The sequence below is a fragment of the Mesocricetus auratus genome, unplaced genomic scaffold (genome assembly GCF_017639785.1).
Source record: "Mesocricetus auratus isolate SY011 unplaced genomic scaffold, BCM_Maur_2.0 Super-Scaffold_100013, whole genome shotgun sequence".
Taxonomy (NCBI): Eukaryota; Metazoa; Chordata; class Mammalia; order Rodentia; family Cricetidae; genus Mesocricetus; species Mesocricetus auratus.
The window spans coordinates 62,740,775-62,757,103 of NW_024429196.1; the positions used below are offsets into that span (position 1 = coordinate 62,740,775).

Sequence of the window (16,329 nt, forward strand, 5' to 3'; positions counted from 1 at the left end):
ACACTAGAAGGCAAAGGTACTGTCTAAACCAGATAATGTAAGAATACAAAACTATGGGACTTGGGACAACTGCTTTTTGTAACTTTTAGCTTTTGACATTCCCCCAGAGGCCTCCAATGATGAGGTTTGGATAAGACCAATAAGTTACAAACACAGTTGGAAAGGAGGCAGAGAAAGGACTACCATTTGTAGATAACACATTCCCATAATTGGAGTACCACAGAGACTCTCTGAGAAACAGTTGCAGATTGTAAATGAGCCCTATACATGAGCAGATCATGTCAGAAACTGATAGTCTTAATAAATTATAAGGAATAATAACATTTGCAGAAACAGCAGAAGGTAAATTACCAAGAAGAAATTTACACTGGAAATGCAGAAAACTTTCCCCAGGAAAACTTAACATCCGTCATCCCTGATAGAACCAAAGTAGAACCCAGTAAGTGGAAAGACTAGGGAGCATGACGGTGTCTGCATGGCCCAAGCTATCCTACAAAAAAGGTTTTAGTTTGTTTCGTGAATGTCCCCCCACAAGTCATGTGCTTGAACATATTGTTGCCAGCTAATGGCATTGTAGAACCTTCATGGGGTGTGGCCAAGATGGCAGGAGTGCTAGGGGACACATCTTAAAGAGTCTGTCTGCCTATGACTGGGGCCAGAAGAAAACTGCTGCCAAAATGTGACCAACAGCCTCACTGCTAGGTCTCAACAACACAGACCGAGTGACTTCTACCAGCATGTCTTCCTCCTGAGGACAGACCAAAATCTCTGGAAACTATGAGCCCACATACATCTCTCTTCTGCTAAGCTGTTCCTTTCAGTGTCCCAGCTTCCAAAGAGAATGTAGCATGTAAGAAGGTAACATGTAACATGCTCCAAATCTAGCTAGCGGGGATAAAGAAGAACAGTCATTCATATTTGGAAATTAACATTCAGTGTGCAACCTCAACCGTAGCAGGATGGGTTACCCTGTTATAATCACAGACAGAGGAAAGAGGAGTGATGGAGACCCATACACAGTCGACACTGGAGCCAATGGGCAGCTTACAGAGAAGGTTCCACTGGGATGTTTCTCTTTGTGTATATTGTGTAAAGATAAGATGGTTCGTTAGTGTTGTCATCCACTTACATTTCCTTCTTTCTTTCTCATGAATATACTGGGAACTGTCTCTGCTAGCTCTTTTGAGATGTGCAATGAATACATTGGGAAGATGCTTAAACAAACACTCTGGAAGCAATCAAGTAGACAATTGAAGTGAGATGAAGGTAGATCTCTGTCTCTCACTGTCTCGCACATAAACTCCAAAAAATAGCCAGGAAGGAAGTGCATGTGCGTTCTTTTCATGAAGTCAGAAAAATGCTGGCAGAAAACAGTGCTGTCCTTTGGAGTCCTGGAGTCCAGGAGCCTTTGCTAACTGTGACCCTCAAATCCAGGTGCCAAGGAGAAAAGGTGTATGCTTCCAAGCTGTAAAATCACTGCTGTTTTTCAGGGCAGGTGCCATAAGTAAAATCACAAGATGGACAACACACTGGGAGAAACATTTCTAGTTCATTTCACAGAGAATCAGCTAATCTTCCAAGTGCACAGGCCATTTCTAGTCAAAATGGCCAGCCATTTGCAGAAAAGTGGAAACAGAATATTAACAGGAAAGTTCCCAAGGAATAAATAGCTTTTAAGCATGAAAAGTTGCTGAGCCTTACTTGTAAAAGGAGAAAAACCAAGTACAAATTGCCCTGTGGTGCCAGTTTTAATCTGGTAGTTTAGCCAAACCTACAAGTCTACAGTAAATACATAACAGGACAGAACGGACTCATTGCTAGAGAAGACTATTAATTCCATGTCCCCAAGGGAAAGTAGTTTACCAATATTTACCACAATTTAAAGCATGTTTACCTATGTCCACATCAGCAGTTCATCTGCTAAAATCAGAATGACACAGAAAAGACTAGCATAGCCACTGTACAAGGAAGTAATGCAAATTGGTGCACTGTTCAGTATTTGCAAAAATGCATTTACCCACTGACCTATTTGCTCATGTTTAGGATTCTATGATGCATGCATCTCATGCTCACACATTCATTAGCAGATTTCTATTATGGCTTTTCTACTATAGTAAAATATTGCATCCAACATTGCTATTCACTTACATAAATTATAACACAGCCACTCAGTGGAATATTATACAGCTAAATAAAAGAAAGAAAGGGAAAAGAAAGAAGAAGCCTGTCATATACTCATGTGGAACTATCCAGAAATACTTTAAATATATATGAATTCATTATGGTAGTCTGGAATAAAAGGAAGAAATATCTTCAGTTTAGTTTTGCTCTATCTGCATGAAGAATCACTACAAGCAGAAAAACCGCTCACAAATGGCTACCTGTGCACAAAAGTCTATGCAGCAAATAAGAAACTAATAAAATTGGCTACTGATATTCCTCTAAAGTGAAAGAAATTCCATCTGGGCATATACTTTAAAGAATAGAAAGCAAGAATTCAAATGAATACCTCTACATTGATGTTCATAACATTATGAATGATAACCCAAAGGTAGGAACATCACAAATGCTCACCAGTGGTTAGAAAGATAAACAGGACTACATATTTGTGTATATAACACACACATACACACAAATACACACATATGTGTGTTAGTCATGTCTGTGTGTATAACTATTATTCCACCCTAAAAAGTAACTCCTGGTACATATGAACATCTTGAGTGAATTTTTCAAGGCATTACAATAAGTGAAATAAGCAACACACAAAAGACAAATATTGCAGGATTCCATTTGTATATTGTGTTAGCTTTCTCCAGAAGAACAGAAGTGATATAATGAATACACACAAAGGGGTTTGTTTACTCAGTTGGTTTCCACATTGGTTGGGTAATCCAGCAGTTGTTGGCTGCTCACTGTAAAAGCTGAAAGAAAACTAAGTAGCTCTTTGGTCCCTAAGACTGGACGACTCAGCAGTCCCAATCTGGCACAAAAGATCTGGAAGAGTCTTGGAAAGCTGTTAGTCTTTCATCCATGTTTGAAGGCCAGAGAAGCTGTATTCTGATGGGTCAAAGGACTAAAGCATTGACAGAAGATATGCCATTACCAGCCAGGAGTGAAAGTAGACAGGCAAGTCATCCCTGTATGACCCCAAATCCCGTTATGACAGAGACTCCCAGAAGATGCACCAAGAAGTAGCTTCACAAACCCACCCAGAGGTGTGTATCTTAATTGTTTCCAGACCCAGTCAAGCAGACACCCAGGGTCATCCACTACAAACAAGGAATCTAGAATAGACAAATTCATAGAGACAGGATATAAGACAGAAAGTACTGGAGACTCATAAGGAGGTGGGCGCTCTAAGAGTCCCGGTTTGAGCAGATGGGGTAGAGTGCTGGCTGTACAGCTGTGGATTGTATGCTTAAAATGGTTCAAATGAACCATGGCCTTGGCAGTTATTTTTCCATCACCAAGAGTGAGAAAGAGAAAGAAAAAAATAAACTACCCCCTTTATTCAGAAGCTTATAATTTATGGAGGTGGATGACACAAAAATGTATACATCTCCAGTCTCGAAAAAAATTGTTTTAGCCAACTGAAAAGAAAAAAAAACCGTATGAGTATTTGTATTAAATCGTATTCTGTATACTTAATGTAACATTTTTGTGTTTAAGTTGACAATTCAGTATCTTTGAAGTAAATTATGAAATCAAGACACCTGTAAAAAATGGTTCAAATGATTCCTGCTATGCTATGCATATTTTTGTTGCTTTGCTTACAAACAAGGTCTTGACGGGTAGTCCACACTGGCCTTGAACTCAGGATTCTCCTGTTCAGCCTCCTGAGTGCTGCTGGGGTTGCCACCATTATGCCCAGCTGCTATATTTATCATAATACCAAAAGAAACTGGCTGGTGAGAAAGGCATGCGTGTAAGTTGAGGATGCAGAGCCGGGAGAGACACCACCCAACATATGTCTCTTGAACTATGTAAATACATTATGTAATTACCCAACAAGTCATTTCTGAAGAGCCATCTGGACTTCTTCTTGGATCACTTCTGCAATGTGATTTTTTTTCTCTATGCAAATAATACTTTTTTTTTTGGTCCCAGTGTCTTAAAAGCACCTACATCATTGTAATACAGAAGAGATAAACTTCCACACACCGGAATATTTAGCAACCATGGTTAAGTGAAACGTAAATCTGTGATTCCCTCCTGTTGGTCTATTGAGGTGCAGGTGAAGGCATCTGAGACCCTGTCTCCACCAGGCCTCTGAGGAGCTGGTTAGTCCCTGAACTGCAGACTCTGCCTCCTACTCAGGAAAGGGGAGACAGGCCAGTTCTGACTGCTTCCCTCTTTGCAAAAGCAGCCCCTTGCTCATGACTGGTCTTCACCTCACCCTCTTTAGGTGATGTGGTTTGCTCTTTTGAGACAGGGTCTTGCTATATAGCCTAGGCTTGTCTTAAATTTATGACAATCCTCGACTTCTGCCTCTAGATTTCAGGGTTGTAGGTGTGTGGGTATCACATCCTGCTTTCCATCAGCCTTTGACAGGTCTCCCCCTTTCATCTGACTCCCCTTTGCCTGCAGGCATCCTCCCCAGTGGGGGAGCTGAAGGAAGTGTGTGCCACACCGTGCCTGTCTGTAGCTGCCCAGTACCCTCCTGAATGACTCCATTACGAGAGACAACCACCACTGAAGTGCCTGGTCCCAGTGTCACTCCTCCTTATGCTACCCAGAGACTTCTACTCATCAGTCCTTCTTTGTTTTCTAGAAACAGAAGAAGCAAACAAAATTCCTCTTCAGTAAGAGATGGCTTCAGATACAGTGTCAGCTTTAGTATGTGGGAGGCTCTATGTTCCATCTCTAGTACCACAAAGAACCAAAGCAAGACACAAATTCTAGTTTCCATCTCACAGGGATTCTCTCAGGCTTTTCCCTCTTCTCCTGAGGAACACAATTCTCAGATAAGCTTGACAGCCTCCATCCCCAGCTCTCCTCTGAACCCACAGCCTTCTAACAAATGAGCAACCTAAGGAGTAAGTCTCTCCCCTCCGTTTTGAATTTAGACAGTCTAGCGCACACAGTAATTATTTTTAACTTGTTGTTTGTTTGAGACAGTGTCTCTGTACAGATTTGGCTGACCTAGAATTCACTCTGTAGGAAAGGCTGCCCCCAGATGTGTAGCAATCCTCTTGTCCCAGCCTTGGGTTGGCAATACTGGGATGACAGGTGTGTACCAACACACCTGGCTCAGTCCACATCTGGACTACAGCTTTAGAACATGCCCAGATCAGCAGAATCAAAGAAGTTGTAGGTGGGGACTTCCTGACCCAGAGACTCAAAAAAAAAAAAAAAGCCTGGGCATTACATTGGGGGCAATTTCACATGGGATAATGACAAATGTGTACCGGGGGAAGGGTGAATTGTAGACAACAATTCAGTCACCACCTACGTGGCTCCCATGATTCATAAGCTCAGCCCATAGGGACCGCGCAATTCTGTGATCACCTTGTTCTTCCTCCCCCTCAGAAGGAGTGACATCCTCCTGACCGGTTCATTAGCATTGTGTTCTCCGGCCACATAGAACGAAGTGCCATGGAATGTGTTCCAGGTATGGTATCAATGGCCTAATGTCACCATTTTAAACAATAAAATTGTCATTTTTAACTTTCATGCTGCTTTCAATTTTTTTCCATATAAATTATGTATTTTTTATTGAGATCTTGAAGTGTTTTCTGAAGAGCATAGACCTGTGTTGGTACCGAAGATCTGAAGAATGACATTTGTATAAAAGATAGATTGGCATTGTTTTTGTGTTATTATGAAACATAAGTTGGTATTACGATAATCTTTAAAATGATCCATGAGAAACAAAGTAAACAGCTAGGAGAAATGATAGTTTTGCACAGATAATGACAGGGTTGATTTTGAGCATTGTGTGTATGTCAGCCAATCACCCATCCATTCGTATCCTTCATCATTTGTCCTGTCTTCACTCCCTTTCCTTGTCTTTCCTGGCCTTCTTCTCTCTCCTTCCACCCTCTTTCCACTCTCTCGTTACACTGTTTTTGCTGAGAGAGGATCCCAATGTATAACCCGCTCTGAACCCAAACACACAGTTTTTCTGCCTGGGCCTCCCATGTGCTGGGACTGCAGGTTTGACACAATTAAAACCCTGTTTGCCTATTTCCCATGGATTGGTCCTTCAACCTGTTTTTAATTATGTCCACCAAGCAACCCTGCTCTTCATTGGAGTCCATTAATTACTCCTTCTAACTCCTTTTAACATTCAAAATATCTTCAAAGTCAATGAGATGTCACGAGATATATGTCAATGTATGAGCAGTGAGTTGAGAGGTAGGCCAACACAATTTCGCCTTATAGGTGGATTTTTTTTCTTTAAAAGCATTTAAAAATTTTTAATTGTGGTTATAACACATAGTATAAAATTCACTAGCTGAACCATTGTACATGTATAGTTCAGAAATGTCAAGGGTGTTTACATTGCCATACAAGCAGTCTCCAGAATGTTCTAGGCTTGTAAAACAGTTGCTTTTTTCATATTACATAATAATCTTGATTATCCTGTCTCATCCTTGGCCAGTCACTATTCCATTACAATGAAGTTGGCAACTTTCGATGCCTCACAAAAATATAATCACCTCATATTTTCATTTTTTACAGCTGGACTCCTCAGTATAGCAAGTATCCTCATCTGTGCTTTAGCAAGCATCAAAATTTCCTTCTTCGGTGGTGAGTAGTAGTCCATTTCATGTATACAATGCATTGTTTATCCACTTATCTGACAGTAGGTATTTACTTGGCTTCCATGTCTTGGTTATTGAACATAATGCCGTTGTTTTAATAGTGTGCAAATATGTTCCATATTTACCTATTTTTCATTTATGATTAACTAGACATTGGAATTGTGAGTGCTTGTCTGTTTTTCTCAAAGAAATCTCTACAGAATATTTTACAGAGACTGCATTGTTTTATATTCCTGCTGGCTGGGCACAAGTTCCAGTTTCTCTGGAACCAACACTTACTATTTTCTGTTTCTTTGACAGTGGTAGTTCTGGTGATATCTTAGTCAATGTTTTATTACTGTGAGGAGACACATGACCACAGCAACTCTTATAAAGGAAAACCTCTTGCTTACAGGTTCAGAGGTTTAGTTCATTATTATCATGGCAGGAAGCAAGGCAGCGTGCAGGCAGACATGGTACTGGAGAAGGAGCTGAGAGTAGAACTTCTGGATCCTCAGGCAGCGAGAAGAGAGAGAGAGTCATTGGGCCTGGCTTGAGCATTTCAAACCTCCAAGGCCATCCCTAGTGACACACTTTCTCCCACAAGGCCACACATACCCCAAGAAAGCCATCTCCTAATTGTGCCATTCCCTAGTGATCATACACTCAAATCTATGAGCCTATGGGGGGAGGGCATTCTTATTGATTTGCATTTCTCTGGAGACTAGTGGTAATTAACATTTTTACAGGCTCATTATCCATGTATGTATCTTCTTTAGAAAAGCATCTATTCAAATCCTTTGTCCATTTCCTTTCCTTTCTTTTTTCTTTGGGTGCTGAGAACTGAACCCAGTACCTAGTGCATGCTGGGTAAGTACTACATGACTGGACCCTTGCCTACTCTTTTACTTGCATCTTGAGACAGGGTCTCATTAAACTACCCAGGATGTACTTGAACTAAGTCTGTAGCCCAAACATTCTTGGAACTTACGATCCACTTACCTCAGCTTCTCCAGGAGCTGCAATGATAGACGCAGACCTCTTCCCCGCTTCTAATTCAGTTATTTAGGGTGTTGCTGTTATTGTTGAGTTGTAGCATATCAGATATATGACCTCCAGGTTGTTGTTGTTTTTTTTTTTCTATTTTCATTCTTTCAATTATTTCCCTTCAATACCTAGAATACTCCTTGGATATAACATCAAAATACAGATAACAAAAGAAAAATTGGATTAGAGGTGTCTTTTTTCCCCTAAAACATCTGTCTAGTAATCAATCTGTACATAACATCTATCAGACACACACACGGTAACACACACCTCCAACACATACACACAGATGCTGTAACATGCACACCCAAACATACACACACAGACATTTACACACACTGTAGCATGTGCCCCCAACACACATACACACTGTAACATGTACCTCCAACACACACACACACACACACACACACACACACACACACACACACACACACACACACACACACACACACACACACAGACACACACACACACACACACACACACACACACACACACACACACACACACAGACACACACACACACACACACACAGGCTCACAAGCTTACTATGTATTTGCCCCTTATGTTACCATGGGTCCAAATCCGATAGCCTCTGAGGAGCTACTTGGTTTAAACTTCCTTTCCTCATTGCTCTCTGTTGAGAAGTTGGCATTCTTTCATATCAGCTTTGGAGAACCTGGTCGGAGGTATCCACTCCTAGTCCCTTGTGTCCACCCAAGTATTCAACATCATCTCTCACCCACTGAGAGACACCAAACTGCCTACATTATCTGAAATGCAAAGCTGTGTATGTGTCTCCTCGCTTTGAGTACTAAACATGCTCTTATTTTACTGGTATCAAAAGACACATTCATTTAATATTGAGATTTATGATGCAGTTAGAAAAACAACACAATGAATTTTTGGATCATTTTAAACTTTTTCTCTTTGAGCATTGGCTGCAGGAGGCTTTCATTAGCATTTAAATCAATGTGTGTTAAAAGTCTATTCTGAAATGAATTATGTCTGTTATGACATTTACTTAAATTTATGAAACATACCAAAATATGTAGCTTCAGCAACAACTGTTATATCTAGTTATGAATTATGGTAGACATTTGCTGCTGCATTAGTCAGGATTCTGTAAAGGAACAGGACTGACAGAACAAATATGTGTATTAAAAGGGGGTTTATGAGACTGATTCACAGGCTGTGGTCCAGCAATGGCTGTATTGCTTAGTCCACGAGGCTAGATGTCTCAGCAATCTTAAGATGGTGCAGAAGGCTTGGAGGATTCCTGGAGAGCTGTCAGTCTTCAGTCTATGTTGGGAATCCTGAAGGAGCTAGTCTTTTTTTTTTTTTTTTTTTTTTTTTTGGTTTTTATGAGACAGGGTTTCTCTGTATTGTTTTGGAGGCTGTCGGTCCAGCCCAGCCTTGAACTCACAGAGATCTGCCTGCCTCTGTCTCCCGAGTGCTGGAGGAGCTAGTCTTAATATCAGTGAGTACATGCCATGGCAGTAGGATAAGCAAACTTGCCAGAGAGAGCACCAGCAGTAGGCAAACAAGCAGTTTTGTCCTTCCATATCCTTCTATATGGACTGTCACCAGAAGATAAGCACATAGTTAGAGTGGGTCTTCCTGCTTCAAACATCTGATCAAAAACATCCCTCAAAAGAGCGTCCAGCATCTTGGGGTTTAGTTGATACTAGATGTAGTCAGTGAACAACCAAGACTAGCCATCACTGCTACCATCATTGAAATAGATGTGGTAGTGTGAGGTCTTTACCAGAACCTTCTCAGGACATAGCCCCACTCTGCCACTCACTGGCCCCAACAGGGGACCCTTCTGCCCCTCCAAGGATCTTCCTGGAGATTTCAGTCCTCATAGTCACATTTGTATAACCCAACCATACAAATGGAAGTGTGAAAAGCTCTCCCTAGTTATAGATTCTGTATTTGTCAATGTGTATACTACCACAGCTAAAATTTACTTGTAATCCTACATCTACTCTTGAAGCAATTCATAATACTAGACATGCACAGAGAGGTAAAATTTTGGCTCTCCAATGCATAGCTTCTCAGTCGAAATAGACGGGAAAGTGATGCTCTGCTTTATGTCAAACTTCGTCCTATAAACAGTGCCTCTCCTGGGACCTATTTTTTTGCCATCTATGTGTCTATCTATCATCTCTCATCTACCCATAAGTCTGTCTCTGTGTATTTTTGTTGGTGGTCATGGTGTTTTCATTGTTTGGCCCCAAAGAAAGTGCTGACATACCACACAAGGAGACTGCCCTGTCTTCTGGAGAACACATGCATATTAGCTGTTTTTCTCACTGCTTTGACCTCCTGTTGGGTTTTTCATTTGTTTGTTTTTTATTTTACTCTTTGCTCTTTGGGAACCTACCATCCAGCTCCCAAATAATCACAACAACAACAAAAGTAGTTGCCCTGGAAAAAATGAAATGTCCTGAAAAGACAAGTCTACGGTGATGAGTGGCACTGCAGCACTGAGCACTGAATTCACCCCGTGTCTACTGCCCCAGTGGTGAGTCCCTAAGAGGATAAAGGCCAGGTGTGAAAGAGAGAATCACTACACCCACCCCATATCTAACTATGGCAGAGTATACATCTGGCCATTGGCTGGACTCAGCCTCCTGGGAGTCTGACGGCTGTGACCCAACACTGCATCGAAGGCCCTTGACTTCCATGACCACAATTCTGCCTCTTGGTCAGAGCTGTACTCATGCTTTTTCCCATCCAGGATATGCTTCCAAAAGCAGGTATGTTATTGTGAAATGTTTCATGCTGCTTGTGTGAGCCATATAGGACTTCTATCTGTGGAGCTCTGCTCCATCCACCATCTAGACAAATAGTCTGTCCCAACCTTGCTCTGAATTAAAGCCTCTCCTCTTTGTTTTGTGACCAACATTTTTATTAGCACTGAAGACTGAGTGCCACACAAGCTCTGCCACTGAGCCTCAACACACCTGTTCTTTTCTTTTTTACCTTATCTTGAGATGCTGCATAGCTCAGGGTGGTCTCAAGATAAGCTCTCTGCCTCAGCCCCCTCAGTCACAGGATCTCAGATGTGAACCACAACACGTAGTTTAACCCACTTTTTCACTGTTTGCAGCTGAGATCAATGACAATGAGAGCCAGCATTTGGCAAAGACTTGCTGAGTATAAGGTTACACCACCATTTTCCCGGTAGTCTAGATTCTCAGCCAATGCACCCATCTTTTTAGACTTCATTAGCAAGACTCACTTATTTTATAGGAAAAGCAAATTTTCTAATACATTCATTTAAAAGGATACATACAGGAAAAAGCAATATATATTTGCCCCTTGCTTTTTTTAGCTAGGAGATGGCATTGTCATGACTCTGTTAATACCTGAACTTTTTACAAAGGGACTCAGGTACTCACATAGGTAAGCAGATACAAGGAAATTATCGGTCCAAAACGTACAATAATCACACAAACTTCAAGTGTGCATTTTAATGCCCCAAAAATTTCCAAACCACATGAAAGAGTTAAGTCATTTTCCCCAAGGTTTCCATGAATGTCAGTCAAAGATCTGGGCATGAAGCCTGAGTTTCAGGAAGCAACTAGCATCCTGATATTTAATCAACGAGGTACTTTGTTTACTTAAGCATTCTCTCTCAATATTTGTATCCCAAGCCCTACAGCATGGAATCAATGTCTGAGAAACTAGGAAGAAAACCTGATCCAAAACTAGGTAAGAGCTGGTTCCTGATGCAAGAAGAATAATGTTAAATCCGTCTGGGCTCAGTAAATGATGACATAAAATATCTTCTTTTAAGGTTTCCTCTGTCCAAAGGAAGAATGGACTTGTGTCCAATAGTGTTATAGTAGATGTCCTCCCATGAGGGAGACTCTCCACCTTGAACCCACATTTGCTCATGCTCAATGCACTGCATTGTAGGATCATCTCTGAGAACTGGCTGTAACAGATTTGACTTGTACTTTCATGAGGTGCCATCACTACTCTTAAAGGGTGGAAGGAGGACAATGAATGGTGATCTACATGAGGGAAGCTGCTTTTCTCTAGAGGCAGGACCAGGAGCAAAGTGAGAGCAGTGTGTTTCGAGTCTAATACACCCCTGGCTCAGTTTGATGCAGCCTGTGTCTACATACCACTTCTTCCTCCCCCCCTTCCTCTCTCTCTCTCTCCTTTCCTTCGTTCCTTCCTTCCTTTCTCTCTCTTTCTTTCTATCTTCCTTCCTTTCTTTTTAAAATGATCATCTGATCCTTTATTGATTACAATCTTGGTGGCAGATGGCTTGCTTTCCCTGAAATTGTTGGCTGTGGGGTGAGAAGTGTTGATTGCTGAAGGTTAGGATGAATTGAAAATGTACTTTTTTCATGAAGTGAACCCCTTAATCCATACACTTTTACGTGCCGGCATTCATGGCAAAGACTCATTGGTCTGATTTGAGGCCCCTGGTCTCACTGGACTTTCACTGGGACTCTTCCTGAACATCTTGTTGCTGCCCTGTGTCGTGGAAATCCTGCAGGACTGACATGTTCCCATCCTGTGCTCCAGCAGATCACAGATGGGGTGGATACTGGGGTGACCCAACTCATAACCCTGGTTCTAGGTCTGGGTAGTTGCAGGGCTGGTCAGCCTGCCAGCTCTCCCTTGTCCTCACCACCAGAGTGGCCTCTCCAGCATTGCCCTGGCGAGTTCACCCCTTGCAGCAATGAGCAATGGACAGGGCCAGCTCTCCTGCTTTCATGGCCTCAAGTTCGGTCTTTTGCACCTTCAAGGCCAGCTTTGCTATGTTGTTCAGTCAGGGGTCTGTCTCCTGAGTGCTGCAGCTAATGAGGGTCAGGGACAGCTCTCCTGCTCTTATGATCTCAGGGCCAGCTCTCCCACCAGTCTCAGCCTTTTAATGGGGGGCATCTCTTCCCCACCCAGGCAGCCACAAGACAGATGAGTAATGGGGACAGTTCTCACATGCTCACAACTTTGGAGCTGGCTCACCCACATCATTATTTTTCTTAATGAAAGGACAGAAAGAATGACCCATTGTTTCTATAGCGTCCTCTGGATTCACCTTGGATGGTATTATAATCTATCCAGTTTCTGGAGGAGTGACTTGGTAGCACTGGGCTTTCTCAACATGCCCAAGTTCTCTGCCCTTATAGATGAGGTCCAACTCACCTACCATCGAGACTTGGAGAAGATGCGTAGAGATGCTCAGCGGCCTTAGAGATGCTCAGAGGCCTTGCTCCCTCTGCCCCAACTTCTGAGACAGGATTTTTTGTATACCTTTGGAGCCTGTCCTGGAACCCACTCTCTAGACCAGGCTGGCCTCGAACTCACAGAGATCTGCCTGCCTCTGCCTCCCAGTGCTGGGATTGAAGGCATGCCACCACTTCCTGCCTTATGTGCGATCCTGTCTGCTTTCCCTTTCTCACACATGCCACTTGCCATGTTTCTGGCTCCTTGCATCCATAGGACTCTGCCTGGGTCCTTTGTTGCTGTGTTTGGGCTCACTTGGTCTACAAAAAACAGCCAATCTCCCCACTCCCTGAAAGACTCTATGGACTTTCTCACTATTGGATGCAGGATGGACTCATCCTACACTAGTAAAATTCCAGTCTGGGTCACTCCTGTCTAGACTTAATACAGAAATCCTAGAGAGCAGTCACCTAATCTGGAACCCTGGTCAAAGCTCTTGGTAGACTCAGGGAACTATTTCAATTTATGTCACATCCACATCGTCCCAGATCAGACCACCAGGTGCCACAAAGACCAATCTTTCCCATTGATGGGAGACATGCTTCAGGCAGCCCTCACAGGCCCCTTCTACAAATGTTTTAGAGAGATTCTTAGGAATAGCCCTCATTTTCATTCCAATGCAATTTTTCTGCAGTCTTTGTCAGAGACCAGGGCTGGGGCAGGGGCTGTCTGTAATTCTCCAGAAAAATAAGATGTGTCTGTCCTATTAACAATACAATCTGTTGCCCAAAAGTTTGTGTTTTTCCTTAACCATGTAACTCTCACTTCATATTAAACAGGGCACTTAAGTTTTTCATTCTGGAATCTCTTCTTGATTCATTTGTTCATTTTTCATTGTCTTTTCCTTTGTAAAATTTGATGTCCATGAATCAGGTACTAAAAGGAGAGTTCAATTATGATAATGGTGAATGAACAGTATATAGCAATAAGCACTTGATATATTCAAGACCTTATGGCATGTTTTAAGTTAATTTTATTTCAAAATAAAGTGCAATTATTTTTGTAACTACCATGAGTAATATATCTTATGTAATTGCATTCTCTGCACACTTATTTATTATATTCACAATCTGATTGGATTAGAAGCTGCAATTCGCCAGGCGGTGGTGGCGCACACCTTTAATCCCAGCACTCGGGAGGCAGAGGCAGGCGGATCTCTGTGAGTTCGAGGCCTGGCTGGACCAACAGCCTCCAAAACAATACAGAGAAACCCTGTCTCGTAAAACCAAAAAAAAAAAAAAAAAGAAGCTGCAAGTCACAGCAACTGATTACTAGGTAACAGTGAAGACATTTACACACAGGTCTCCATATATACAAATGTGTATTCTGATATTTCACAGTTATGCCCACACATCTATAAGCACACGCATCCATGTTCACACAAATACAGAGGACTATGAGCTTGTGACTGTGTGGTGTCCTTCAAGGGTACTGGTACGACCTTGGTTAATCACTAGTTACAATCGCATGATATTTGATAAAATGGCTCAAATCCCAAGAGTCCAACAAAAGTGAACCTGTCAGCAATCTGAAGTTTGGGATGACTATTTTGAGGTGTTCTGTGCCACACCAAGGCATTTTATGGATAGTGTAATTTGAGTCTCACTTCTGTACTTGGAACTCATCAGCCTTGGGAAAGAATCATGCATATAATATTATTATAAATTATGTTGATAAGCTATGTGCGTATTTGATGACTTGTGCTTTAGTATTGCTGTCATTTGTCTTATTTTCAAGTTCACCTGCAACTTTCATGGCTATAACTAAAATGAGTCATTGACTCCCATAAATGACATTGTAACTTCTAGTCAAAGACAATCCTTGCATTTTCTGACCCCATTTGTTTGTTTGTCTCCAGGGCATGCTCATTTTCTTGATGTTAGCAATAACAAATTGAAATGTTTTTCCCCAAACACATCATTTAAAGTCTAAACATATAGCCAGAATTGGAAATAGACATGCATGCTCTGAGAATCATATTTATGACAATTTAATAACTTTAATAACCTACTGAATTTAATATTTCATGATATCTAATTTTATATTTCATAGAATAAACAGTGAGTATTTGAAGGCATTATTCAAGGAAATAAGTTAAACATAATTTGACAGAAATACAACTTTCTCGAAAAGGTTCTTACGGGAAATGTATCTTTAACAAGATTTTTAGATTTGCCATTATCATCAAGGTAAGGTACATGTTGAAAGGGTAATACATTTCACAATGAAAACCAGTTCCTAATTCCATTTCGGCACCTCCACACCATTTCTCATTATGTCTCCTGGCATCTAAATTCATATCCCTTTTTCACTTTTTGTAGAACTAAGGATTGACTCCAGAGCCTTGGGAATATTAAGCAAGTAATTCTGCCACTGTGTGACATGCCCAGCCTTTGCAGTCAAACTTCTAAATAACGTACTTTCTATGTGGTTTCTTAATTTATCAATCTTTGTCATCACCTGCTAACTTCCTGCTATAGTGGATCATGACACAGTGGCTTTAGGTCACTATGACCTTTGCCTTCTGACTCCTTGTTCCCCAAGGAACATGATTTAAGTTATTTTGTTATGTAAATATTGATCATTTCTGAGTCAGTATTTATGTTTACTTTCTTACACAGCATGTTGGTTCTTTTGTAAGGTGATAATTGCTTTATGTTTTTGCAGTTTAATTTTTTTCTGAGAATGTCATAGATGAGAGTTGTATCAACATTATTTCCTCCCTTTGTTCCTACCTACAACTCCTCTTTTGTCCCCCTCTCTCTCCCAAACTTGTGACCTCTTTAATTATGATTGCTATTCATGTGCATGAAGACCACACTTCATTCAGCATTGCCAAGAAGATATATGGATGGAACATTCTGTAAATGTTTATTGAGTTTATCTCATCTCTGGTGCAGATTAACTCTGAAGTTTAATTGTTGGGTTTTATTCTGGATGATCTATCTGTTGACAAGAGCAGGATATTAAAGTCATCCACATTATTGTATAGGAACCTGTCTTTTATCTCCATTTTTGTTTGTTTTATGAAACTGAGAGCCCAAACATTCTGTGTTTATATTGCCACAATGGTTTTTATCTTCCTGATGAATCGTTTCCTTGTTTAGTATGAGGTCACCCTCTTTGTCTCCTCTACTTTCATCCTACAGTCTTCTTTATCAGAGATAAGAACGTGCACACTATCTTGTTTTCATCTTCTACTTTCTTCGTGTACCAACTTTCACCCCCTCTAGGAACCTGTGAGTAACTCTGTCAGTGAGATGTGTTCCTTGAAGT

At 41.2% G+C, this 16,329-nt stretch overlaps 1 non-coding gene across 1 annotated transcript; it reads left to right on the top strand.

The window, feature by feature from the left end:
- The first annotated feature begins 1,898 nt into the window (after positions 1-1,898).
- LOC121143845 lies at positions 1,899-2,003 on the top strand. Its single transcript, XR_005881155.1, has one exon. It is a non-coding gene; the product is annotated as a U6 spliceosomal RNA (small nuclear RNA).
- Positions 2,004-16,329: the final 14,326 nt, after the last annotated feature.